Raw genomic sequence first — 27,204 nt, 5'->3', positions numbered from 1 at the left:
GGTCAAATTCGACGCTTTTAAATGGAAACAACCTTTTCTATAGGAGATAGACAAAAACTAATATCGGTGTCTGGAGCTCAATTTTTGTCAAAAACATGATGGTGAAAACCGCATATCGATATCTGTTACCGTTTCGGAGTTACGGGGTATTTTTCAAAAATATGCATTTTTAACAAATCGCTGTAACTTTTTTGCTATGGAAAATTTTGTATTTTTATGCAAACATTTTCAAAGCACCTTTTTACGTAGAATTTAACGGTTTAAGTATAATTTTTTTAAAATTAATAATTTAAGAATTATCAACAGAAAATTTGATTTTTCATATGGGACACCCTGTATATTTTTAATTAGCTGAAAAGAATTTAAAATTACCTTTCCAAAAATATAGCACATTTGATATTTTGTTATAATCCCCTTCGAAATACAGATTTTTTAAAAGTTGGCCACTTTTAACTAGTAGGCTTTGGACCCCTCATTGATGATATGCCCTTAATGGAACTCGAACACATATTTTTCCAGCAAGACGACGCACCGCCTCTGAACGATGAAGTTATCAGCAAATTTCTGGAGCCAATTTCAAGAATAATTGAATAGCTGACCAAGAACCCAGCCGTTGGCCGTCGAGGCCGCCTGACTTAGTGCCCATGGATCTAATCCTATGGATATATTTGCGGAAGAATAAAGGTTCCTTATTCTTCTCTATAATCTAGACAAGAATTAGAAATACTTAGCAGTTATGAGAGGGTATCTTTCACCCCCACTAGGTTAATGAATTCCGCAAGAAATGTTCAAAAACTGCCCCGTCTGTCCATAACAGAAGACGGTCGATATGTCGAACACCTGTAGCAAAATCTCATGTCCTGGTTTGCTATTTATTTTTATTGTTATGAGATATAGTTTAAATGTGTTGATGTTGGTTAAATATATTTTAAATTGTTATAAAATTCTGCATCTCTCATAGCAAATATTATTTTCGTTTTAATTGATGCTCACAGCTAGAATTTTTACAGCCGGTGCCGTTCAAAGCCTACTTATTTAAAGTGGGCGAATTTTTATATACTCTATATCTCGAAGAGGAATCGAGCAAAATATCAAGTGTGGTTATATTTTTGGAAAGGTAATTTTAAATTATTTTCAATAAATTAAAAATATACAGGGTGTCCCATATAAAAAACCAATTTTTCTGTTGATAACTCTTAAATTATTAATTTTAAAAAAATTATACTTAAACAATTAAATTCTACGTAAAAAGATGCTTTGGAAATGTTTTCATAGAAATACAAAATTTTCCATAGCAAAAAAGTTACAGCGATTTGTTAAAAATGCACATTTTTGAAAAACACCCCGTAACTCCGAAACGGTAACAGATATTGATGTGCGGTTTTCACCATCATGTTTTTGAAGAAAATTGAGCTCCAGACACCGATATTAGTTTTCGTCTATCTCCTATAGAAAAGGATGTTTCCATTTAAAAGCGTCGAATTTGACCCACCCTGTACATATTTCTTTAAATTCAAAACATTTAAGTTTTAAGACACTCTGTATACATAAATAAAATTATTGATTTTTAAAATATTATTCGCAAAACCAGAGAGAGGGAAATCAGGCGACAAACAGAGATACTACTTGTTAAGTAATAGCTTTGAGACTACCATTCGAGGCGCATTGATGTTGTTTTTGGTTCGTAAGTTTTGTGATAATTATTTTTATAATTTTTTGACCTATTGTAATATTCTATTAGTATGCTAAAGATTTTCCTTATTTATTTCATCTGAGAATTATATCATATAACATGTATATGTAATTAATGGAATCGATTATGCTGTGAACAATTTCAGTCAAAAAGTAATCTAAATACAATCGTTTACTGTCCATTCGTGCCAATGTTGGTGGTTAGGTGTGAAAATAAGGGCCTTGTTGAGTGTACTAACATTTTTCGACTGTGCATGGGCGAATATCTTAGCTCGCAAAAGGGCAATAAATAGAATATCTTAGAATCTAAAGATATTTGCACCAAACCTTCAACTTTAGTTTCGAGCTCCGCAACGAGGGCCTTAGTATCTACGGGTGGGGACCAGTTAAATTAACAAAAACCTCTTCCGTTTTAAATGTAATAAATATGGCATGCTTTTGAATGTATTAAACTATAAATCTTCGTATAAGGAGAGTTTTTATATTATTATTATTTCTTTTTTATTTAAGTTCAGAACAGTATAGTTGGATTCTCTGGAATAGTGATCAGGGTTTTCTCTGCCGCGCTCTTTTACTTGCGAATTCCAAGCAGAGTACGGCATTCCTTTTATTTCATTAGGGTTATTTATACATTTACCGTTTCATTTACATAACCTATTCTCCTCAAATTTCCCAAAATATTATCATAATAAAAAATATATTTAACACAACGTAGGTTCTTTTATTTCATTTAAATTGTTTTGTTATACTGTTGGCCAAAATATTACCTCTTCAACTTTGTTCACGACCCTGGGTTTTTACACTACAAGCTTATCAGTAGCTTTTTACTAGGACCATCCTGTACATCTCGCATTATTCGTAAGTTCCTATTTACTTTCTCTCTAACACGTGTCTTCAAAATCATCAATCATGGACAGATAAAGTCGGATAGATACTTGTAATTCCCATTTCAATTAGAATTCGGAATTAAATGAAGAAACGCTCCCATGACTTAATGCATTTTGGTCAGTCGCGCTTCCGTAACAAGCCATGCAGCACAGCAGCCAATATTTTTATACAATTTTGTCAAGTGTTGTAGTGTTGTGTATTTAATACAGTTTGGTTGATAAAAAAGGTATGTCAAACCATAATACTTCATATTCAGGGTAAATAAAATGAATGAGTGACGTACCCAGACATTGTCTTCAAAAGTTTTTTTTTAATAAAAATTAGCATTTTAAAACGCTAGATCTATAGTCATCTAGGTTCTAGGTTCTTCACCCTTGATAAGACAGGAAAAACTTTAGACGATCAAATTTATTTACACATTTTTTATGGATTTTAACCATGGCACTCTAGATTGAAATTTAAAGTACGATTTTTTAAGCGAAAATGTCAAAAGTTGACATATGATATGCCATTCTATCCAGAGTGTCACTTTCTATCGAATAAAGTAAAAATATACCAAAGGTGCCATTTAAAAATCAAAAGTTGTAGTTATTTCCGATGAAACAGGAAGTGACCAAAAACAATAATTGAATACGTCATCAATCCTAATTTATGTCATATACTAACATATCAAAAAAAAGTTATAGGAGTGAGACACTTTTGAGATGCACCCGGTATAGTATATTACCATATGCATCACTGCTATATATCGATACGATCGAAAAAACCGTTATACGATCGAAAAAAAACGGCGTCAAAGACGGCTGGGGATTAATAATCAATAATAATTTTGGCGCGGTCAAGAACTAGACATCGTTATACTTGGCCTTCATTCTACCTTATTTTTAAATGGCGCTTACTGCCAGTTGGCCATAAGAAAATTGTAATTTATTATCATATTGAGTAAAAATGATTTTTAAATGGTGTAGTTTAAAATTCGATAATTTTTTTTTTGAAAATATATATGTGTGTGTGTGTCTGGAAACGTTCTATCCTTTTTTAATGTTTCAATAATTTCTGTCAATTTTTAGTAAGTAACGTCTAGAGACTGACTTTGCCAAAGTTATTATCAATTGTCATTCCCCAGCCGTCTTTGACGCCGTTTTTTTCATATCATACGGTATTTTTATTCATTATTGCTTTGTACAGAAATTCTGATCTGTAAAATACCATTCGTCATAATCTATACAGGGTTTCACATGCAACTGGCTCATTAGAAGATTTTCGCGATCTAATTTAGATAGAAATCTAAATGTTAATAATAAAAATAAATTATTCATTAAAAAATAGAAACAATTAATATAATTTATATTAATAATTATCAGTTTAAAGTTTAAGATTCATTTAACTTTCATTTTTAGTCATCTACCGATGGTTAGCACAACGCTCGTCTACTGTTAAGTGTTCTGGTGTATTATGGCGAACTGGTGTTTTATTTTGCTGTTGTAACACTAATCCCAACTGTATTAATTGTATTTGGACAAGTAATTTGTGACTTTCAGTTGTTGGCAAATTAGATTGTAATTCCAAACAGGTAAGTTCATAATCATGATCATTTTATTTGAAACTATCTAACTTGGACCTAGTGAAGTGAATAACAACTGAAGTGAAGTGAAGTGAATAAATGACTAGACCGAATGATCTGCAATGATTGACACCAATCCATTTGACTGCTGTTGTAATTTTTTGTTCTCTATATTTTTTGTTTGCATCTCAAGTATTTTCAATATAATTTAAATATCTTTCTAGCTTTAAATGTGTCATTTTTCATGGATATACTCAGTACTTGCAGTAGTACTTTTTTTCAGTATCTATATTTTCTAAATAGAAATATCATATCACTGTTAGGTGGTACAAAGTTAGCCGAGGCAGCCAGTATTATATAAAAAATGATGAAACGGCTAACGAAAAATATGCTATTTGCCATATGTTTCTTTTGTTTCTAAATATAAAAGATTTAATCGGACATCAGCTTAAATAGCGAATTTTGTTCATTTCGTAATAGGCTTTTATCCATGTTAAATAATAGAGAAATGGTCATCGAAGTTATTAGTACGCTACGCGTTAACTGTGGCGCTAAGTGAAAGTACCAGAATATTACAGTAGAAAACGAAAAGGTTTCGGTATGTGCAGAAATCAAATTAATTATATATATTCTACAGATGTATGACTGTTCCATACACGAATCCCATACAGGGTGACAACAATAAGTTACTTCTAGATCTTACACTTTTACTTTTAAAAATCCATTACATTGATACATTTGTTGGGGTTATCTATACATTTGTTGGTTTGGTTTAGTTTGGCTAGTTGGCTGGTGTTATATTTAGTATGTCTGACGTTACACATAACTGTCACATTAGTTCAACTTTAACAACAGACAACAGTTATCATTTCGTCAGAGGCGGATTACCCAATAGGCTAACTAGTATATAGCCTAGGGCGCCGAAGAAAAATAGGCGCCACGGCGACGGCATAATTATCCCTGGTTTGTAGGCGCTTTGCTACACCAAAATTACAATATATACATTCAAAATTTTTGGTGGGTATTTCTTTAAAAACAAAACAAATAATTAGATCAAAAATTGCCATTGTCGCGATAATCCTTTGATATTTATCGACAAAGTGCCGCAAACGAAAAAGACCGCCGGCTGCGGCGTCTTTGTGCAGTCGGTTTGGCAAAACTCCTCTTTACGCGTTGCGCCGTTATATGTAATTTACGACGCGTAATTTTCTGCGTAGATGGGGGAGAATAATTCCTTTGTGAATTAAATAGCGAAATGATAATTATTCTTTTATTTTTTAGAAGGCTAAAACTTTAAATGTGAGGTTGTACGGGGCGCCACATAAAGTCCGCCCCGGGTCAGAAATATCCTTAGTCCGCCACTGAGCTAATCCACACGAATTAAATGCAGCTCCATTCTAAATAAGTAGTGAAAAATTAAATATCCTTTTTGTAGCTACTCCTCAATAACAATAAATTGTTTAAGAATAAAATTCCGTGTGGGGGGGGGGGCTGTGTATTGGGCGCCAAATTTTTATTAGCCTAGGGCGCAAATATGTCTTAATCCGCCACTGCATTTCGTGTCAGTTAAAACAAAAAGAATTCTCATAAATTTGTCGAAAATGGAAACTTATCCCACATCAAAGAGAATTGATATGATTTGGTTGTGCGGTGTCCATTCACCACTTAATAGAATATTTAAATGCTCCAGATTTATCTAGTCTAGATTTTTTTATGAAGATATGTTAAAGACAGTGTTTATAATTATTGTGGCTGCTAGCTACCCCACATATGCTTTTTAACATAAAAGTATATTTTCTCAAAAGAGAATCATGTTATGCCGTGAACTGGAACGGAAGCATTTCATTTCATCCAGCTAATTTTTATCACATATCTAATTATATTTTTATTATACCGGGTGCGTCTCAAAAGTGGCTCACTCCTGTAACTTTTTTATTTCTTCAGTTAAAAAACGAGATTTGGTATGTTATGTATATGACATAAACTAGGATTGATTGACGTATTCAATTGTTTTTGGTCACTTCCTGTTTCAAAATCATTTTTTACGAATAATTTGATACCACACACTTGGTATTTCGAGTCAAATTTTCGTTACGAACCGTTATTATCGAAGTTATAATTTCAAATAAATCATATGCGAAAATGTCAAAAGTTGATATATGATATGTCATTCTATTCATAGTGTTATTTTCTTTCGAATAAAGTAAAAAAATACCGAGGGTGCCATTTAAAAATCAAAAGTTCTAGTCATTTCGGTAAAACAGGAAGTGACCGAAAACAATTGAATACGTCAATCAATCCTAATTTATGTCATATACTCACATACCAAATCTCGTTTTTTTAACTGAAAAAATATAAAAGTTATAGGGGTGAATCACTTTTAAGACGCACCCGGTATATTATATGTTTATATCTAGTTCTAATTCTGTAATAATTAAAATATGTTTTAAACTTATTATTATTTTTTATTACCGGTGACTCTTTTACTCTACATCCTTTAATTTTTGTTAAATTAACAAAATGTTTATCACAGCCACCTAGATTATATCAAATAATAGACAAGATCTACTGACGCAAAATCATAAAAATGAAAATATGTAGGAAAATCTTTTTCTAAGGGGTAGGCAACTTTAACAGTATTTTGAAGATATGTATATGAATTCTGCATGTTACCTTGGTATGTTACCTTGGGTGTTACCTTTAAAATATAGGAGAAACTGGCTTTTAAAAATGACCGATAATGTTCAATATTAATTTTGTTTCACCCTGTATAGCTTTTCGGGTCAAATTTTAATTTGGATTAACATACAACGGATATTTTAACTGAATATCAGGCTATATATATGGTGAATTACAATTTAGGTAGCTTTTATTGAAATTTAAAATTTATCCTTCATTTTGACAAAATGTGAAATATGTCAAAATCTTTACATTTTAGGCTTCTTGAACTTTCTTGAATAAAACTTACCTTTATTTTTTCCCTAGAATTCTAAAATCAATTAATATATAAGATATTACAAAAAACCCAATTTTATTATCTAACTTTTTTTAAGGACACCCTGTAGAACTCTCTATATGAATGCTCTAAACTAACCTACATTTACTAAAATTTAATTTCGATATACAGGATGGTCCGAACTGTATTCCAGAAACTTTAGCAGCATATTTTGAAGATAAAAATAAGTAAAAAAGTTCGTATATACATGTATGTCCTAAAATGCTTAGTTTCGGAGATACAGGGGTGTAACGTAAATATTTGGATGAAAATTGGTGTCTGGGAGTTTTTTGACATGAGAAATTTGGATTTTGATGGTAATATGACTCGTACTTGTAGGGGGCGCCACCTACATATTTTTTTAACTCGTTTGAAGAGTAATAACTTTTAGTCCGTACCTATATAAAACTACTGAGTAAATAATATACCAAGAGACATTTTTTTACTTAAAAAGTCACACAAATGTATATTTTTTCACTTAGTACTTTTATACAGGTACGGACAAAGAGTTATTAACTCTTCCAAACAGTTAAAACACATGTAGGTGGCGCCCCCTACAAATAGGAGTCATATTGAACACAAAATCAAATTTCTCATGTCAAAAAACTTCCAGACACCAATTTTCATCGAAACATTGTCGTTACTTTAAAAATGAAACTTCTGCACCCTGTATCTCCGAAACTGACCATTTTAGGACATATATTTATACGAAATCTTTTTACTTATTTTTATCTGCAGAATATGCTATCGAAGTTTCCGGAATACAGTTCGGACCACCCTGTAGCGTTCTCACTGGAGCCCATTTCTTCGATCGTATGGTCCTCCGCTCATTATTTACAAAATCTTCATACCCATTTTACCCTAGTATAAAAAAAAAATATAAAACCGATTTTAAGACAAAAACGCCTCTTTTACTACTAAAATAACTTTCCGTTTCAACAGAAAGCAGCCGCTAATTGATTTCAATTCATTCATAGTCACGTAATATATTCCCAACCCCGTATACGACACGTCGTAGCCCTATATTTCGATGCTACTAGTCCTCGACGAAGCCGAAGAAACCGAAAATTTCACCGGTGAAAGAAGCAAAACCTGCCGCGGCTTTCTTCGATGCGACGAGCACATTTCTCGCAGTCCCATGGTCTCGGTGTTTGCGCAAACTGCGATCGAAAGTTTTACAAGAGTTTAAGTGGTTCGTTGTTCTTGTGAAAAGTGAAAAATATATCGAAAAAATGTGGAAAATGGTTTTCGGTAATGGTTTCGGAGATGAAATTTACGATTCGCTAACAGGTAAAAACGTAATATTATTTAATGAGGATGATCTGTTTGGTGATAAGATGCGTGACATAACATACATGACCTGATACTTTCTAATAACGTAATTATCATAACCGTAGCTCTTAAAACGAGGTAAATGTGTTTTGCTTCTTATACAAGCTGGTCCAAATTGTAATCGGAAAACTTTGATAAACTACTATCCTGGAAGAATGGACATATGAAGAGCCCAGGGGAAAAACTTGATAAGCGCCAATTTCTTAATTTTACCACATAATAATAGATCTAATTGATCCCTACAAAATGCATAAATTCTGCAGAGCAATGACCTGTTAAATCCTTTGATATATGCATAGTCACAACATACCTACGCCTAATACGATATATGCCTAATACAGGAAAGGAACCTGATGACCACCAGCAAGATCAAATGTCGTATAAATAAAATTGCCATAAAAGAAATTAATAAAGCAAATCAGAATAGAATATTCAGCCCAATCCAAATTTATCTTTTTCCGCAGTCACAATATCTTTTTATTTAAATATTACCACTAACCCTTCCAGATTTTATAGCTAGAATTTTTAAGTACTTTTTCTTTTCTATGTTCTATTTTTTCATGACTAGTCTTATGTAGGGATGAGCAAAACCGCGATTCTTCAATCGCAATTGAAACTGCAATTGCGATTTTTAAGTCGCAGCAATTGTAACCTGCGATTCCGATTTTAATATTTACCAAACTAAATTATTCGAAAAAAATGCTTTTTCTAAATATGCCAAAGCGCCATCCTCGTTCCATTTGAAAAAATTGAGATATGATTAAAAATACGATTTGGGCATCTTTTAACTAGCCAGGACAAGACGCGAAAAACAATAGGCGACCAAATCTATTTTTCCAAGTCCAAGGCATCTTTATTAAAATTAGTGTTTTTAACACAGCCATGATATTTTAGATTGAAATTTAAAATACGATTTTTTAAGCGAAATTGTGAAAAGTTGACGTGATATGTCATTCTATTCAGAATGTTATTTTCTATCGAATAAAGTGAAAAAAAAATACCGAGAGTGGCATGTAAAAATCAAAAGATGTAGTCATTTCCGGTGAAATAGGAAGTGACTGATCCTAATTTATGTCATATACTAACATACCAATTTTCGTTTTTTTATCAGAAAAAAAAAATAAAAAAGTTATAGAGGTGAATCAGTCTTGAGAAACCCGGTATTATTTCATTCAAATTTAATCGCAGTTTACTACAAAATGCTTCAATAGACCACAAAATTACATTCGCAGCATATCGCAAATTGCAACTCCTAAAAATTCAAACTCGCAGATAGAAATCACGGTCCCAGTTTACAAAATCACAATCGCAGCAAAGTCGCAAATCGTAGCTATAGTAATACTGGTTGCCTAAATTGAAACTCGCAAATAGAAGAAATCGCAGTCGCAGTTGTCTATGAGAGCTAATCGCAGTTTGCGATTTCTTGCTCATCTCTAGTCTTATGAGTTGCATAGGTTTATATTTTTATAGTTGTTTGTATACTCCAAAACAGCATCTACAATATGCGGAAAACTCTTCGAAACAGGCCAAGGTTTCATAGACCAACTTTGTCGCATATCGGTTTATTTCCAGTTGTCTTGACCCACTTCGGTTTGCCTCGACCTACTTTCGATCCTTAACAGCGCCTGAAAACTACTCGTGAGGAGGGCGTGGGGTGATTTTTTTGGCGTTTCTTGTCGCCTCGTTCAATTTTGCTTCGTTTTGAGCTATTTCCATAACATGGCGGTATCTGTACCCGAGGCAAAGGATTTTTTTTCATAAATCTCAGTGAAATAAGTGAACATAGACGTTTCTAAAATAGCTGTTGTTACGATGACATTTCGTTAATTACTTCTCGTTTTATGTTGATATATATTCTAAAAGATTAATATTTGAAGGCGCCTTTAATAATATGTAGAGTAGATATTTAATAGCAAAACTATTCACTCAATCAGAGACAAGACAAAAGTCCTTTGTCTTGGGTACAGATACCGCCTTTTAGAAAACTAATTATTTAGAGTTGTGATTGATTGAAAGTGATTTTTTCCATTTTAAGGATACTTGAAGTATTACGTGACTCAAACTAAATTGGGTTTGTAGAAATCAGCCGTCCACAAAAGTGTAAACATTACATACAAAGTTAAATTATAAGTCATCATTACACAATCAATTAAACATCGCAATTTCTTTAAAAATCTAATGTTTATTCTTCTTTTGCAATAAAAATATTTAAGTAATTTTTAATATAATCTGCCTATGGAACGTGTTAATGTTTTTAAATAAAATTTAGCGATTTCTCTACAATAAAATGTGCGCTTTCAGATGATTAACTTATCATAATTGTTAAATTCCCATAGGTAACGAGAGAAATTTGTAGAATTCACACGAAACGATGGCCACTTATCGTTTACTACATCCGATCAATAAACGCAATGTATGCAGGGTGGCCCATTAGTGCGAAGAAGTCCAATATCGTCATTGTTGAAAAAGATACGAAGAAAATATATAAATAGATGGTGTATGGTTTATATATGCAGTGCAGTGCATGTCCTAAAAATATTTCGTTGTATACTGGGTGCCCCAAAATAAGTTATGATTAAGTTTTAAGTTTTTTTTAATTGCACCCCCTATTTGTCTGTACGTAATTGGATTCAGCATAAAATTTTGCATATAGTACACTATTTATAGTTGAAACACTATGTGGTGTTGCCATTCTGTTTCTTATTTAGGTACTAAAACTTTAGTTAAAAAAAACTATATCCGAAAAGTAGTTAAAAACTGGAGTGAATATACCTTTATTAATACTTTTACTACATTTCCTTAAACACCAAGAATAACAGATTAAATCCATAAAGAATTTTAAAAAAATTAAAATTATCAAACTTTTTTTTTGGATACCTTGGATACAACAAAATAATTTTAGACGACATATCCTAAAATTATAGGATACAGCGTAATATGATATTACGACAATAGTCACCAAAGCCACCTCGTCATATTGAAAAATAATATAAAAAAGTAATAATAATTGAAAAAATTGGAAATTGTTGGTGGCAAGTTCATTTCGCTCTTAAAAATTAAACAAGGCATGTGTTGACATGAGACAAAAACAGAATTCCCAGGAGACATGATTCTGACAGATAAATATTGTTTGGGGAAAATTTGCTCATTAAATTATTGCACAGGGTGTTTTAAAGTTAAGGTAAAAACCAACCATTTGATAAACCCTATTATAGTGTACTACTAAACTGCAACCCAATTCTAAAGTTGATAAAAAACTGAGTTTACGAATTAAAGTCAGTATATTCAGGGCCGGCGGAAGGAAAATATTGAGACCGGGCGAATACTCTACATGGCCCCCCCATAGTTATTATAACTCTCTTTCCTTCAGATTTTCTTTCAACTCTATACTTTAACTACAACTAAGCATATTTAGACTACTTTAACAATAATTTTTTTAAAGATATGTCAAAATTTTTCTCTTCGTTCAAACTTAGTCTGCGGTTGTTCTTTTTTCTATACCGGATGCGTCTCGAAAGTGATTCACCCCTATAACTTTTTTATTTGTTTACATAAAAACCCAGATTTGGAATGTTAGTATATGATATAAATTAAGATTGATTGACGTATTCAATAAATTGTTTTTGGTCACTTCCTTTTTTTCTTTGTTTCACCGAAAATGGCTAAAACTTTTGATTTTTAAATGCCATCTCGGCATATTTCTACTTTATTTAATAGAGAATGACACTCATATGACACTCTGAGTAGAATGACATATCATAAATATGTCAACTTTTTACATTTTCGCTAAAAAAATATATTATATTTTAAATTTCCATCTCGAGTGCCAGTAAAAAAAATCTGTTAAAAACACCAATTTTTAAACAAGGAGCCTTGGAAAAAAAGATTTGATCATAATGTTTTTTGTACCTTGTCCTGGCCGGTTAAAAGATGCCCAAATCGTATTTTTAATTATATCTCAATTTTTTTCAAATGGAACAAGGGTGGCTCATTAGCATATTTGGAAAAAGCATTTTTTTACAAATAATTTGGTACAGCACACACTTGATATGTCTAGTCAAATTGTCGTTATGAACCGTATGTTTAGGTACTAAATAAACCATATGCAAATATGTCAAAAGATGGCATATGTCATAAAGTAGAAATATACCGAGGGTGCCATTTAAAAATCAAAAGATGTAGTAATTTTCGGTGAAACAGGAAGTGACCAAAAACCATTGAATGCTTCAATTAATCCTAATTTATGTCGTATATATACTAACATACCAAATATCGTTTTTTCAACTAAAAAATAAACAAGTTATAGGGGTGAGCCACTTTTGAGACGTACCCGGTATACAGAGTTATAAGAAATAGGATTCAAACTTCGGTAGTCTCGTTGTTTGCTCTCAGCAGTTGCATTATTTTTCTATAAGAATTTAAGAACATTTTCTCTTTTGACTTGATTTTCACAGTTAATTATTTCCTGCAGAATCAGTATATGATCAGATACAGTTTTGTCGGCTTCAAAATGAGATTCAGCCAGTGTTTGAGATGCATTCGTTTGTCTTGCTCTAATGAGAAAATTCTACGACTCTGCTACCATTTTCCGTGTATTACTACATATTCAATCCGGAACAATCAAAATCACCAAAAAATTGATATCTTTTCCCATTACTGTTAATAAATTAATTTAGTTAATGAAGCACACTTATAAGCTTTTTTTATAATAAGGATATCGGGATCCTCTTCAGCTTCTTGCGAATGAATATTTGCCTCATATAATTTTAGGGCGTCATCATCATCATCATCATGTAGCCATCATTGTCCACTGCTGAACGTAGGCCTCCTCCATATTTCTCCATGTCTCTCGAATTTGGGCCGTCATCATCCAATTTCCAGCAATCCTCTTTACATCATCGGTCCAGCGTGTCGGTGGTCTGCCTCTGCTACGTTTATCTGCTCGAGGTCGCCATTCTAACAATCTTCTAGTCCACCTGTCTTTAGATGTTCTCGCCACATGACCTGCCCATCTCCATTTCATTCGAGTTACGTGTTCCACTATGTCTTTAATTTTGGTTTTTTGTCTGATAGTGTTATTAGGAATTTTGTTTCTTTTAGTTATTCCAAGCATGGCTCTCTCCATGGCTCTCTGGGCTACTCTTAAATTTTCTGCTGACTTTTTCGTTAATGTTAGAGTTTCCGCTCCATATGTAATTACCGGCAAGACGCATTGTTCATAAACTTTCCTCTTCAAGCATATGGGTATATCACTTTTAAAGGTCTCCCCCAGTTTGCCAAAAGCAGCCCAACCCAAATCTATTCTGCGCTGTATCTCGTGTGTTTGGTTGTTCTTTCCGATTTGTATTTCGTGCCCGAGTTTTATATATTTTTTATATTTATATGCCCAATTTTAGGGCATATCAGCCATTAATAACAAATAGTGGTTAGTAGAAAAAGTACGAATTTGAGCAGTCAGTCTAAAACTGCCAATTTTGCTGGCTGTTGACCCAAAACAGTTTGTTTAGAGAAAAATTATAAAAACAAGAATTATAGAAAGGGGGGGGGGGAGGATTCTTTACAAACAGGTTGTTAACTTTTGAGTTATAAGTAAAATACCACGAACAAATCAGATTTATATTTATTTATTTTAGTTTGTTTGGGATTCCTCCATGAAAATGAATTCGCAAATCCTAGTTTCGAATAGAGCACTCAAAAAACATATAGAAAAGAAGAAATTGAAACTATCCCAAAACTTTCGTGCGGATTTTTTGAGCATAATATCAATAAACTATAATAGGATAGGTCTAGGATATAGTAGTGTTTATAATGTTTAGTCAGATATTTTCCCCTACGTGATGTGGTAACTGCTAATATTTTAATGTGAAAATTGATAGTACCGATTAATTATTGATCTGGTTATTCGTTACTATTTGTTTAGATTACAGTTTTTAAATATTTTAGTTGCTGTCGCGGCGCGGCGCCCCTAGTACACGGCGCCCCGGGCGGCCGCCCGGGTCGCCCGGCCCTGAGTATATTTATATACAGTATGCCAAAAAAATCATAAAAATTGGGCTAAAAACAAAAAAAATATAATACTTTAAATTGGACCCTTATTGGACGAAAAAGCATCCCGTTGTGTTTTTTTGCATCTGAGTGTATATCTAATTAAATCATAACCCCAGTATTAGTCTACTAAAAAAATAAATAGACCCTCGTTAAATAAATAAATAAAAATTATAGTAACGCATGGCTAATCAAGTCAAGATAATAAGAATAAAATTTGTACAATAAAAACCATACGACAGAGTTCTTCCGCAAGAGGTGTATTTTTATACTCTTGCTAAATTTGCTTCTAAAACACCATTCAGTTGACCAATTTAGACATATCTGTTGCATCACAGTAAAACACGCGTCCTTATTTTATTCTGCTAAAGATGCAATTCAGAATACCACCATCATTAGTTGATATCAACAAGGTGAGCCTTTTCACCGACCATACAGGGTGATTCGTGACGATGGCAGGTTAGACGTTTATGGAGAACCGGACGTACGATTTTTTTTGAAAATTTGGATTTATACATAAAGACACTTGCTCCAACGATATAAATTATTTTTAGCGGTGTAGTGTTGTCCCTTCATTTAAAAAGTAGTTAATCGTTATTATTATTTGTGTGGAACACACAATATACAGGGTTGTTCACCACATACGACACGGAGTATTGTAGCTAAACGATGAGATTTTTACAAATTGTAAGTTTGGGGTTCGTTGAAGGACTATTAGAGCTACAATTTAAAAATATTTTTACAAGATACAGAGTGTCCCAAATAAATAAAAAATATCAAAGTTGTATTTTTTTAAACGGAACACCCTGTATATTATTACATTTTTAGTTTCTACGATTAAAATAAAGGTAAATTTGATTAAGGTTTATTATACTTAAACCTTACCGTTTTTGAAATATGTTCAATTTTGTGAAATTGCAGTAAAAATTTTAAAGCTTCATTTCTCCAAGGGTATCAATGTTTTTAATACTAAATATTTAATGAAGTTTATTTATTGATCAGTTATTGTGTTGCAATAATAAAAATAATACTACCTTATACAGAGTGTCTAAAAATTTATTTTAAACAATTATTAGCTTCAAACGGCAATAACTTCTTTAATTTAAATGGAATTCCCTGTATATATTAGGAGAATCAGATGTACAATTAAATTGTCTATCAAATTGTATTATACCATTTTTTACCTATCCCTTCAAGTTTTTGTAGAAAATGCATTTTCTTATAATTTAGACCTCATTTATCAATATATCCATGGAATATTGACATTTTAGATTGTTTTTAAAGCAGCAAATGTACAAAATGTACAGACTAGTAATATTATCGTTTTTAGCAAAACGATAATATTACTAGCCCATTTGTATGCAAAAAGAAAACTATTTAAATCTTTATAAAAGAGTATACCATTAATTAGCATTAATAACACCATTATTTCCGCCCATATACTAATTAATTACATACTTAATTGTGTTCGTTAATAAATTATTATAAATAAATGTGGATTGGAGTCAGAAATCACTATAATAATAAGTTATCAAATTAAAGTCTCTGTTGTTATAAATAAGCATTTATTAAAAAATGAAATATCATTTTTAAGGTGTTACTTTTATCACACTGTCTAATGCCCATACAAAATTCAGTTTTTTTAGTATTTGGAGCAATTATTATTATTAATCAACGCAAACAGTCAGTTAATGTAGTTTGAATACTGGAATCATATTAATTGATCCTCTTTAACAAATATTTAAACAGTTTTTTTTATTTTTTAATAAAATAAACGAATTATATCGACAATATTAGTATCTGTACTCTTTAAAAATTTGGTACATCTTTAAAAATAATCTAAAATGTCAATAGTCCATGGGTATATTGATAAATAAATTCTAAATTACAAGAAAATGCATTTTCTACGGAAACTTAAAGAGATAGGTAAAAAATGGTATAATATAATTTGATAGACAATTAAATTGTGCATCTGATTCTCGTAAAATATACAGGGTGTTCCATTTAAATTAAACAAGTCATTGCCGTTTGAAGCTAATAATTATTTAAAATAAATTTTTAGACACTCTGTATAAGGTAGTATTATTTTTATTATTGCAACACAATAACTGATCAGTAAATATTTAGTATTAAAAACTTTGATACCCTTGGAGAAATGAAGCCTTAAAATTTTTTCTGCAATTTCACAAAATTGAAAATATTTCAAAAACGGTAAGGTTTAAGTATAACAAACCTGAATCAAATTTACCTTTATTTTAATCGTAGAAACTAAAAATGTAATAATATACAGGGTGTTCCATTTAAAAAAATACAACTTCGATATTTTTTATTTATTTGGGACACTCTGTATCTTGTAAAAATAATTTTAAATTGTAGCTCTAACAGTCCTTCAACGAACCCAAATCTTACAATTTGTAAAAATCTCATCGTTTAGCTACAATACTTCGTGTCGTATGTGGTGAACAACCCTGTATACATTTTCAGAAACCACCTTCATTTCTTATTGTTTATTGTTTTTCAATTATACACTATTGCTATTTCTATTTTCGAGAAAAAAAAATATAATGTATTTGTGTGTTTATTACATATTATATGTAATAAAAGTATTTTTACACAAATTAAGAAGGAAATTAAAGATAAAGGATTATACTATATCCGTATTGTAGCACATTTTAGACAACTTCTTTATTTTTAAGATTTTGATGGTCAAATATGAACAAAATATACCTTATGTTTGGACTAAATTTTCTCGAATATAAAGACATAGCTTAAAATTCCGTTACAATACGGAAATAGATTGAAGTTTTGTGATTACAGTGATATATAATTTATATGGTTTTGTAACAAATGGCTTGCTTTTTTATGGCAAATGCTGAAGCTCTGCAAACCTTAATCAAAGCACGTATGTTTGGAATTTTGGATGTGGTTTAACACGACAGGATCGGGCTAAGCTTTACGCAGATTTCTGAAATATATATTTTCTTACGGCCACACACCCGCTCTACCCGACCCCTGAGAGCGACCACAACAGTACAGCGTAATAGACTCTTAAATAAGATGATAAAATCGTAAATTCAAGACACTCATTTACAAATGAGTGAATTCAGAACGCTATACCTATAAGTAATTTTTAATTCTCTCTAATTTTTATTTTCAGAACAACTGGCTTCCTCTTTCACTAAATGAAATGGGCAGATCCGATCCCGGACCGCAAAAATACAAAGAGTCCAACAAAATTGACTGTAAATACCACCAAAGGGTGCATTCCCATCATAACCAATATTGGACAGAAATAGCGTTTAGGAATAAAAACGATATTGTTACACGGTAAGTAAACTGTCAAAGATTATTAAATTAAGATTAACATTTCTTTATTAAGTGAATTTGCTTTTCACAAACCTAGTTTATTAAATACGGAGAAACTTTGATAGAATTTGATTTCATGTTAATTTTCCCAATCCCATCATATTCTGCACAAGACTCAAATTTTATGTCAGTTTAGTTTTTCCGAAATCAATTGGAAATACTCCAGACGATGTCGACAATGATGCTGACAAAGACAGTGAGAACCCCGACTTCGGAATATTGACTTCGGAAAAAATTATTCCATCAGTAAATACAATAGTATCCAAAACATACAGGGTGAGTTTCCTACGATGTTCTCTATGGGTATCTCGGAAACTACTGGAGATAGAAAGTCGGTTAAATGGGGAAAGAATTGCAGTTTTGTGGGGTCATAAATATGCGCCTTTCAGATTTTTGAAAAAGTTCATGGCTTACTAGATATTTCGAAAAAAACAAATTTCGGCTATTTTAAAAATTGTCCCTAATTCCATTATAAGCTATTTTAGACAAAAAGTTTTCAGATAAAAGTTGTAGATAATCACATCCTTAATAAAACTGTGTTCTCCGTTTTTTTCTAAAGCCTGTCATTTCTGACATATGACACAAACATAGGTTTTTTTAAATTGAAACCATAGTTGGCCACGACTTCATAAAAAGCGCCATTTTTTAAGCTTTTTAGTGATATAAGCTATAATATCTTTTCTTCGAAAAATTACTGAGTTATAGCCAATTCTTATAATTTTAGACAATTTCACTTAGGTAGCCATGAAAACAAGTTCAATCGCCATTGCTCTCAGAAATGTGAAGCTGTTACATCCAAACTTTGCAAATTAAAATAAACGAAAATTGTAAATATGAATTTTTAAAATGAAGAAGCGTGTAGATCGCGTGTGATCGCGCATCAATAGAGTGGTTCCAACATGACTTTCATTATGACACACCACCCCCCACCCCCCATAATAAAATAAATGTTAAAAATTATTTATGTATATCATAATTATACAAACGCAGGGATAGATAGAGGTGGACTAATTGCATGGGCCTCCTCGATCACCTGACCTATCCATTTTAGAATTTTTTATGCGGTATAGTTAACAATAAGGTTTACAAAGGAACCTATGAATTAAGAGAGGCACTCGAAGTGGCGGTACGAGAGAAGTTTGATTAAGTCGACCGGTCCTTCTATGAAAATGGGTAATAATTCAGTTTTAAAAACATGCAACTCAAAACAATGGCGGATTTTTTGAACACTTTTTAAAATAACTTAAAGTGTATGTAGTGATATTATTTTTTTAAGTTTTAGTTTGTGTAATGTAAATTGTAAAGAACCGTTTAGTAATATATTCTGACTTTTTATAAGTTATAAATCATAACAGAATAAGAATACCATGCAATCTAAGTGAAATTAGCCAAGAAAGATAAGAATTGGCTATAACTAAATTTAACTTTTCTAACATGTCTTGAAAGCCGTTCTCTAAAAAACGTAACATTCACCGGTCAACGTATCCTCGAAAATGTATGGTCAAGAAAAGTTGAACCAATAATCCTACACGCTTTTCTTCATTTGAAAAATTCATATTTACAATTTGTATTTATTTTTATTTGCAAAGTTTGGATGTGACAGCTTCACATTTATGAGAGCAAAGACGATTAAACTTGTTTCCATGGCTAACTAAGTGAAATTGTTTAAAAATGAGAAGAATTGGCTATAACTCAGTAATTTTTCGAAGAAAACATATTATAGCTTATATCGCTGAAAAGCTTAAAAAATGGCGCTTTTTATGAAGCCATGGCCAACTATGGTTTCCATTTAAAAAAACCTATGTTTGTGGCATATGTCAAAAATGACAGGCTTTAGAAAAAAGCAGAGGATACAGTCTCATTAAGAATGTGATTATCTACAACTTTTATCTGAAAACTTTTTGTCTAAAATAGCTTATAATGGAATTAGGGACAATTTTTAAAATAGCCGAAATTTGTTTTTTTCAAAATATCTAGTAAGCCATGAACTTTTTCAAAAATCTGAAAGGCGCATATTTATGACCCCACAAAACTACAATTCTTTCCCCATTTAACCGACTCTCTATCTCCAGTAGTTTCCGAGATACCCATAGAGAATATCGTAGGAAACTCACCCTGTACATAAGCGGATTAAAAATACTAATTATTTAAAAACATAAGTTTTATCCCAATAGCACAGCTTACAGAATAATTTTTACTTAAGCTGTGCCAATAGTATGAAATAGTAGAATGTTCACCCATCGTTCAGCGTCACGTCATATATTGTAGAACTATCTCAATCACTTGCCAACCAGTGCCAACCAGATGAAAAAGATTCGTGACGTCATTACGGCATTTCGTAAATGACTGCATAGTCTTTTTAGTAATTGTCATTGTCCACAGTTAGCCTGTGCCAAGATGTCAAGAAAAAAAATATATAAACTTTGAGTACTTTATTTTTTAAATGCCTATACCACTGGCTTCAAAAAATTATAAAAATTAAAATCGCCGACGTACAATTGTGGTCTCTACACAAATTAAAAAAAAAAACTTTTTTAACCAAAGTAAAAAGTGCGCAAAAAGTTTTGTTAATAATAAATAACGACCATCATCACCAAAAGGTATGCTTACTGTTGCCCCCCTCCCTGTTTCTAAATCCAGGAGGTTGGGTCTTGGCAGAAATTTAAATAAAAATAGACTTTAATCTAATAGAAAAAGCAAAAAAATATATTTTTTTCTAATATTCTACTTTATGATCATAAGTATTAGTAAACAAGTAAAACTACAAACTAACAATTAAGGAATTACAATTAATAACTTTAACACACACTGAATTTAGACTAAAAAGGAAGAAAACAATTAGGTACTAGCTATAAGTAAATAAATAAATTTTAAACATGGTTACTGTTGCAGGAAGCAATATTCCTAAGGGGATTTTTTTGATAGTTTTTTGTGATCTCGGATTTGAATTAAAGTTTTTTGAGAACAACTTAAAAGAATGATGCATCTGCTCTGAGGCTTGCTCAGAGTAAAAGCCCAATACTTTCTGTGAAATACTAACAAAATCCGGTATATGGTGAACAACAGCGTGAATTTTTTGAGTAAAACTGATTTTCGTATCTGTTATTTTTTTAAACAGCTGGCTACCACATCATTGAAGGTACAAAATACCTGTATGTATTTGTTGTCTAAAAAAAATAAGCAAAGGGCTTAGTGTCCAAATAACAATAATAAAATAAAGTTTTGTTACAAAGTAAGTACCAGGATCTAGTGCTTTAAGGACGTCAACTTTTTTAAGCAAGTGTCTGGCATTATTTCCATTAAATCTGCTGTAATGGTCTAATTGTATCCCAGAACTTCTTAGCCAGCTTTCAGCAATTTCCGGAAAGTCCTTTTTTAGAGAATCGTATATTTTTTGTACAACTCCCATCTAAATAAATATATAGTTGATAATTGGAAGATTGTCATCACCAGTTATTAAAGGAATGTTGACGCAATTCTCTAAAGATTTTAATTAAAATTTGCAAAAAATAACTATTAAAAAAGTCAATAAAGTAAACTTAGCAGTACACTTACTGTACTTTTTTGTTTCTTTTAAATTTCCACCTGTCTCCTCGTTCTATAATGTACTCCATTTGGAAATATCTTTTATGGATCTTAGTTCTCCCTTTGACTGTAAATTTTTTGAGTTAACATCACACCAGGCACATGGATGACATGATGATAAAGATTGAAGGCCCAATATAATCATTATCAACTTTAGATCTGCGGCAAATGTGTAAGAAATGACTCCATAAATAGTATGGTGTTGCAAAATCTCAAACATTGCTCTGATATTTTTGTAGGTTTCTATTATTTTGGGAGCCAATCCTATTAAAATGCGTTTGTTTATTACGGTACTTTTATGTTTTTCTTGTTTTATTTCGGGATTTTCGTAACAACATAAAGACAGACAAATTTTTAAAGATCCACTTCCACTATCTATGCTCAGTTTTAAATGGAAATCATCAGTAAGTTAACGTTTTTTAAACAAATGGTATTTCCACCTGGCCAGGCAGACAAATTGGTCAAAAAAATCTCCTTAGGAGTGTTGCTTCCTACAACAGTAACCATGTTTAAAATTTATTTATTTACTTATAGCTAGTACCAAATTGTTTTCTTCCTTTTTAGACTAAATTCGGTGTGTGTTAAAGTTATTAATTGTACTTCCTTAATTGTTAGTTTGTAGTTTTACTTGTTTAATAATACTTATGATCATAAAGTAAAATTTTATCACTAAAATCTTAGAAAATTTTTTTTTGTTTATTTTTATTCAAATTTGTGCAGAGACCCAACCTCCTGGATTTAGAAACAGGGAGGGGGGCAAAAGTAAGCATACCTTTTGGTGATGATGGTCGTTATTTATTATTAACAAAACTTTTTGCGCGCTTTTTACTTTGGTTGAAAATTTTTTTTTAAATTTGTGTAGAGACCCCTATTGTACGTCGGCGATTTTAATTTTTATATTTTTTTGAAGCCAGTGGTATCGGCATTTAAAAAATAAAGTACTCAAAGTTTATATATTTTTTTTCTTGACCCCCATCTTGGCCCAGGCCAAAGAATATACCTAGCTAGAAAAAGAATGGACTCTGCCATACCGAAAAATGGTCCTACAGAAGTGGCGCCATCTATTGAGTAGGGCTTGTCTTAAATGGATCGAAGCGCGGGCTTTTTAAATGAGCGTTTTTGTTGAATTTTACTCTAAAATAATTAAATTTGATTATTAAATCTTATTTTTTACACAAATTCAACAATACTAATAACAAGTATTCTTGTGATGTGTAAAAAATAAGATACGAATATAAGATTTAACAATATAATTTATACAATTACTAAATAAAATTAAAGCCAAACATGTGAAATATTATTTATTATTTAAAGTTCTTATTTATATGTCAAATATTTAAGCATCGTTTAATATAATAAAACAAGACCAACGTAACACGCCCAAAGTTTTGTAAATGGAGTAAATATAAATAGGTACTTAAATGATGGCAAATATAAAAGACTTACATTATATTTTTAGGGCCACAAACAAAAGGAATTGTCTAATTAAAACACATATAACAAATTATAGTTTGAAAAACGTTTCCTAATCATTTATTTGATAATATTATGATTGGCGCTATGACAACGACAATATTTTTTGAGAATTTGACAATAATATGACAATGGCCGTTGGAAACTATGGAAACTACAAAAAAAATTCTGATTTAACGCCATCTGGCAATAACTAGTAGCAACTTCTTAACCTAAAAATTAATTGCACTACCACCTAGTGGCTAGGGCTGGAACTATTTTATTTGAGATTTCCGTGGAAACGGTGGAACCGCTTTTGCTATTTCACTTTCCCGCCCCTGGCCCAGGCTAACTGTGTGTCATTTGATTTTCGGTTATAATTTTCTTGACGGACATCGATCAATGTCAAAGTTAAAATTTGATTGCTGCTGTAAAACAAAATTCATTTTTTTATTGCAAAAATGCCTCAAAGATTTAACCAAAATAGACAAGAGCTCATTGCTAAGCTTATAAATTATTTTTCTGGAAGAGACGCTGCAGCTGGTAGAACACTCTTGCCCGTGGACGCTGTATATAAAGTAAGTATAATGCAAAGGGGTGTAATATTCTTATGTAAAAAACAAATTGATAGCGTTTTCAAATAATGTAGCGAGTTGCTGATGCTTTGGAAATAGGAATTTCAACAGTCCAAAGGATTGGAATTAACGGGATCGTAAAGGTGCGTATTCATTATCCGCACGAACGAACGAACGAACGAATGTTCGCTAGTGGTATGGACGGGGACCGCACGATAGAACCGCACGCATTTCTTGTCGAATTTCCGTGGATTCACCATTCGCCAATACTATCGAGGTAATAGTGCTATGGATCGCGACGAAGAAATAATAATAATTAGCGCCTGTTATGTAGTAATAAAATTGCTTTCAAAAAAACAACGGCGAAAAAAACGTTTTTGGGAAAGGCGATTATACCAAAGCAGATTAAGATATCGTGGAGTGGATATTCTAGAAGACCTTAGAACAGATGTTATTAATATAAATTGATTGTTAGTACAATACCTCATTTAATATAAAATAATATTCTACTTTTTGAAATGTATCGGGCCCTAATTGTACCTAAAAGTAATATATTTTTAGTGATATACCATATTGTAAACTATTTAATATTTTAGTCACTTAAAAAGTTAATTTGCATTGAATAATTGCCTACCATTAAAGGAAATTTGAGCTATATAATCCTTGATGGGCATATTCTGGGTATGCAAATACTTCCTTTAAATTTTGGGTGTCGTTCAACCGATTTATTCTCAAAACCAGAAACTTCTACATATAAAAAGAAGCAGAGGTCACTAATTATAATAAACTTCACCCTTGGTATTACTTCCACTAATTATAATAAACTTCACCCTTAGAATTACTTCTATCACAATTACAATACGTTCATCTGCATTGGCATTTTCTACTTTTCGATGGGAAACAATAAACTTCCCAATATTTTTTAAATGATGTAACAATTCCTCTTGTGGTTACTTTTCCATAGATATCCTCAACTCTGTCCTCATGTGAATTCAGAGGCAATGAAAATGAAAATTATTTACCATAAACATCGCAAACTAAAAACCTAATAAACAATTTTATACCGAATATAGAAATAAATTCAGTATTCTTACCTATCGTCCAAATCCATGTTAATAGATAATTATTATTTTTAAATATATTTTTGGAACTGCTGGTTTTAGTAATTATTAAATTAAACGAACTAAAAAGTCTTAAAATAAACAATTCTTAACCATAACCCCAAAAATTGCAGATCTCCTGTCAACTTTCTTTATTTTTTATTTATTCATTATTTTCCTAGTGACGTCACAGGTGGTATGCGCGAACTGAACGAAATTGGAGCCGCTATCGATCATACCTTGTATTCTTTGTACCATGACGTCTAAACGCCTTTGATGTACCGACTCGAAGCGGATGGTCGAGCGCACGACCGAACGAACGGTCCCCGTCTAAATATACCGCACTTTCATTCGTTCGTTCGTTCGTTCGTTCGGATAATGAATACGCACCTTAAAGAGTTCAAGAAAAAATGAAAAAATGCCGAAAAAAACGGAACTCGCTCAATCAATAAAATACAGGAACGTACTTAATATTTTCTAAACAATATGAGCTGGTTTCAGACACACCCTAAAACTTATATTTGACAAATAATGATGACGTAACGGTGAACGATGGCTGAACAGTCTTTAGGTCAATCCTGGACTCGTCCATAAATATCTCACTCATACTATAAAAGATGTGAGTAATTTACCGGACTTACATATAATGTAAATATATGTTAATTGTCTATCTGATTTTATGTTTTCTTACAGATTTAGTACAACTCCTAGTGATAGATTCGTATCTAGATATAGACAAGATAATTGTCACAAATTTACTAGAAGCAAAAGTGAGCACGATTGCTCCATCGCTCATAATGAATATCTTAGGCACAATTTGTATATTAAAAGTGCGGTAGAGAAACAAAACGTAAGTCAATTGGGAAAGCGCTTTGAATAAGAAGACTAAGGAAGGAGCATATCCATATATCAAAAATCTTAGGTACACCGCGATGGGCCTCAAATATGGCCGACTTAAATTCCGGTTTATCAGTGTCGTTCTAATTTTCTTTAAATAATGTAAAACTATGATGTAGGGTAGACGTGGGGTAGACTCAATAATTTGTTGTTTTATTTTACGTTGTGAATAAATGTTGGTAGTTATTAAAATTGTTATAAAAATATATAATTCTAATAAAAATAGATAAGTTATAATAAGTATTTATTAACACAAACATCCGATACGCTACTGAAGCAGGTAAGTCAAATTAACATATCTAAATTCTTTGACATTAAATCTTTGACAAGTAATAAATAAAAGCTAAAATGCAAGAAAAATATATAATTTAGTTAATTTAAGTGAATTTCATAAATGATCGGTTTACTACACGTATGTATATTATACCTATAGTCACTTACTAGCGAAAAGTTGTTCCATTATTTCACTCAATTTTTGCCGAGATCTACCGCACGCTACACAACCAACTATTTTAGAGTCTTTTTCGATAAATCCCGATAGTGTCACTGTTAATTTAAGTTCTGCCACAATTTCCATCTAGATTTACTACCTTTATACAACTATCAGTAGTAGAATAAATAATAAATAACATAAAATAAGCTCCATAAAGACTGACAAATCCACAAAATTTCAAATCAAATTCAAATGTGTCAAATGAATCGTCAAACAGAACTGTCAAGGATCCCCACCCTAGAGAGCTTTTATGGTGCCTTTTCCGCCCACCATGCATGAATACATGGATAGCATTATGCTCCTTCCTTAGTCTTCTTATTCAAAGGGAAAGCGGTACAAAATGATAGAGCAAACGCCACGAATGTTTGGGAGTGATTCATCGCTTGATGAAGTTAGAATCGACACGCGCGCTATTTTTTACATTAAAACCGTAAATTTTTACCGCAGACGTAAGTTTTTAAAGGCCCGGTCTAATCATCTGCCTGCGCTCCTCCTACTTATTCTAAAATGTTAGCGTGATTGACAAAGACAATACTATATCGCGTTTCTTTGATTGATTCGTTTTTGTGCGTCAGTCCATTGGTGTGCTTGCAGTGCGACCAATGGCCATTCCATCTTATATTTATAACCAAATATATGTTTTAACAAGACTTTGACAATTAAAACAACAAATAACAACAGATTATATATTGATTATTATATGACTTGAAAGACCACGGCACTGGAATTAAGTTTATGTGACCTTGAACAGATTAGTTCACATAGTAGCGACCGATGAATCACTCCCAAACATTCGTGGCGTTTACTATATACTTAAATTGATTGAAATACTTGGCTATTCTGATTTCGCTCAATTAGGTGGCACTGTTGGTAATAAGTTTAAGAATTTCTTAAAGTATTAGCATCAATACAAACCAAAAAGTAAATAATATGACTAATTTTTGAAGTGAAACTTCTTTACGCGCGATGGGAGTAAAAAATTGAAAACCGTGACACACGAGACGCGAGAGAAAAGTAGTAACGATCGGAGGTTAGGAGGAAGGAAGGTGTTTTGACAACGTTTTGTGCATTACAAAACCCCATCATCAATAAATCAAATTAAAAAGTCGTCCGATTTAAATGAAACTTGGTATGTCGATAGATTTGATCAAGGCCAACTTGATCGTGTAGGACACGTGTCACTGTGACAGTTAGTTTTGACGTAAGAAACGTCAAAACTT

The 27,204-nt window shown here is 31.9% G+C and overlaps 2 protein-coding genes across 2 annotated transcripts in view; one reads left to right on the top strand and one right to left on the bottom strand.

Annotated features, from left to right (window-relative positions):
* The window catches only part of LOC115879988 (flotillin-2), a 398,348-nt gene that overhangs the window by 184,779 nt on the left and 186,365 nt on the right, over window positions 1-27,204 (bottom strand). The gene's annotated exons all lie outside the window — the stretch shown is intronic.
* LOC115879982 (glucose dehydrogenase [FAD, quinone]-like) overlaps window positions 8,289-27,204 on the top strand; it is a 31,971-nt gene continuing 13,055 nt past the window's right edge. Inside the window, exons 1-3 of the mRNA XM_030897054.1 lie at window positions 8,289-8,429; window positions 17,674-17,843; window positions 25,288-25,444. The gene's annotated coding sequence lies outside the window, so the exon portion shown is untranslated. The remainder of the gene's footprint in view (window positions 8,430-17,673; window positions 17,844-25,287; window positions 25,445-27,204) is intronic.

This window comes from Sitophilus oryzae, unplaced genomic scaffold, assembly GCF_002938485.1.
Source record: "Sitophilus oryzae breed Bouriz unplaced genomic scaffold, Soryzae_2.0 scaffold_1604_pilon_pilon, whole genome shotgun sequence".
NCBI classification, from domain to species: Eukaryota; Metazoa; Arthropoda; class Insecta; order Coleoptera; family Curculionidae; genus Sitophilus; species Sitophilus oryzae.
This window is presented reverse-complemented; position numbering and strand designations above follow the sequence as displayed.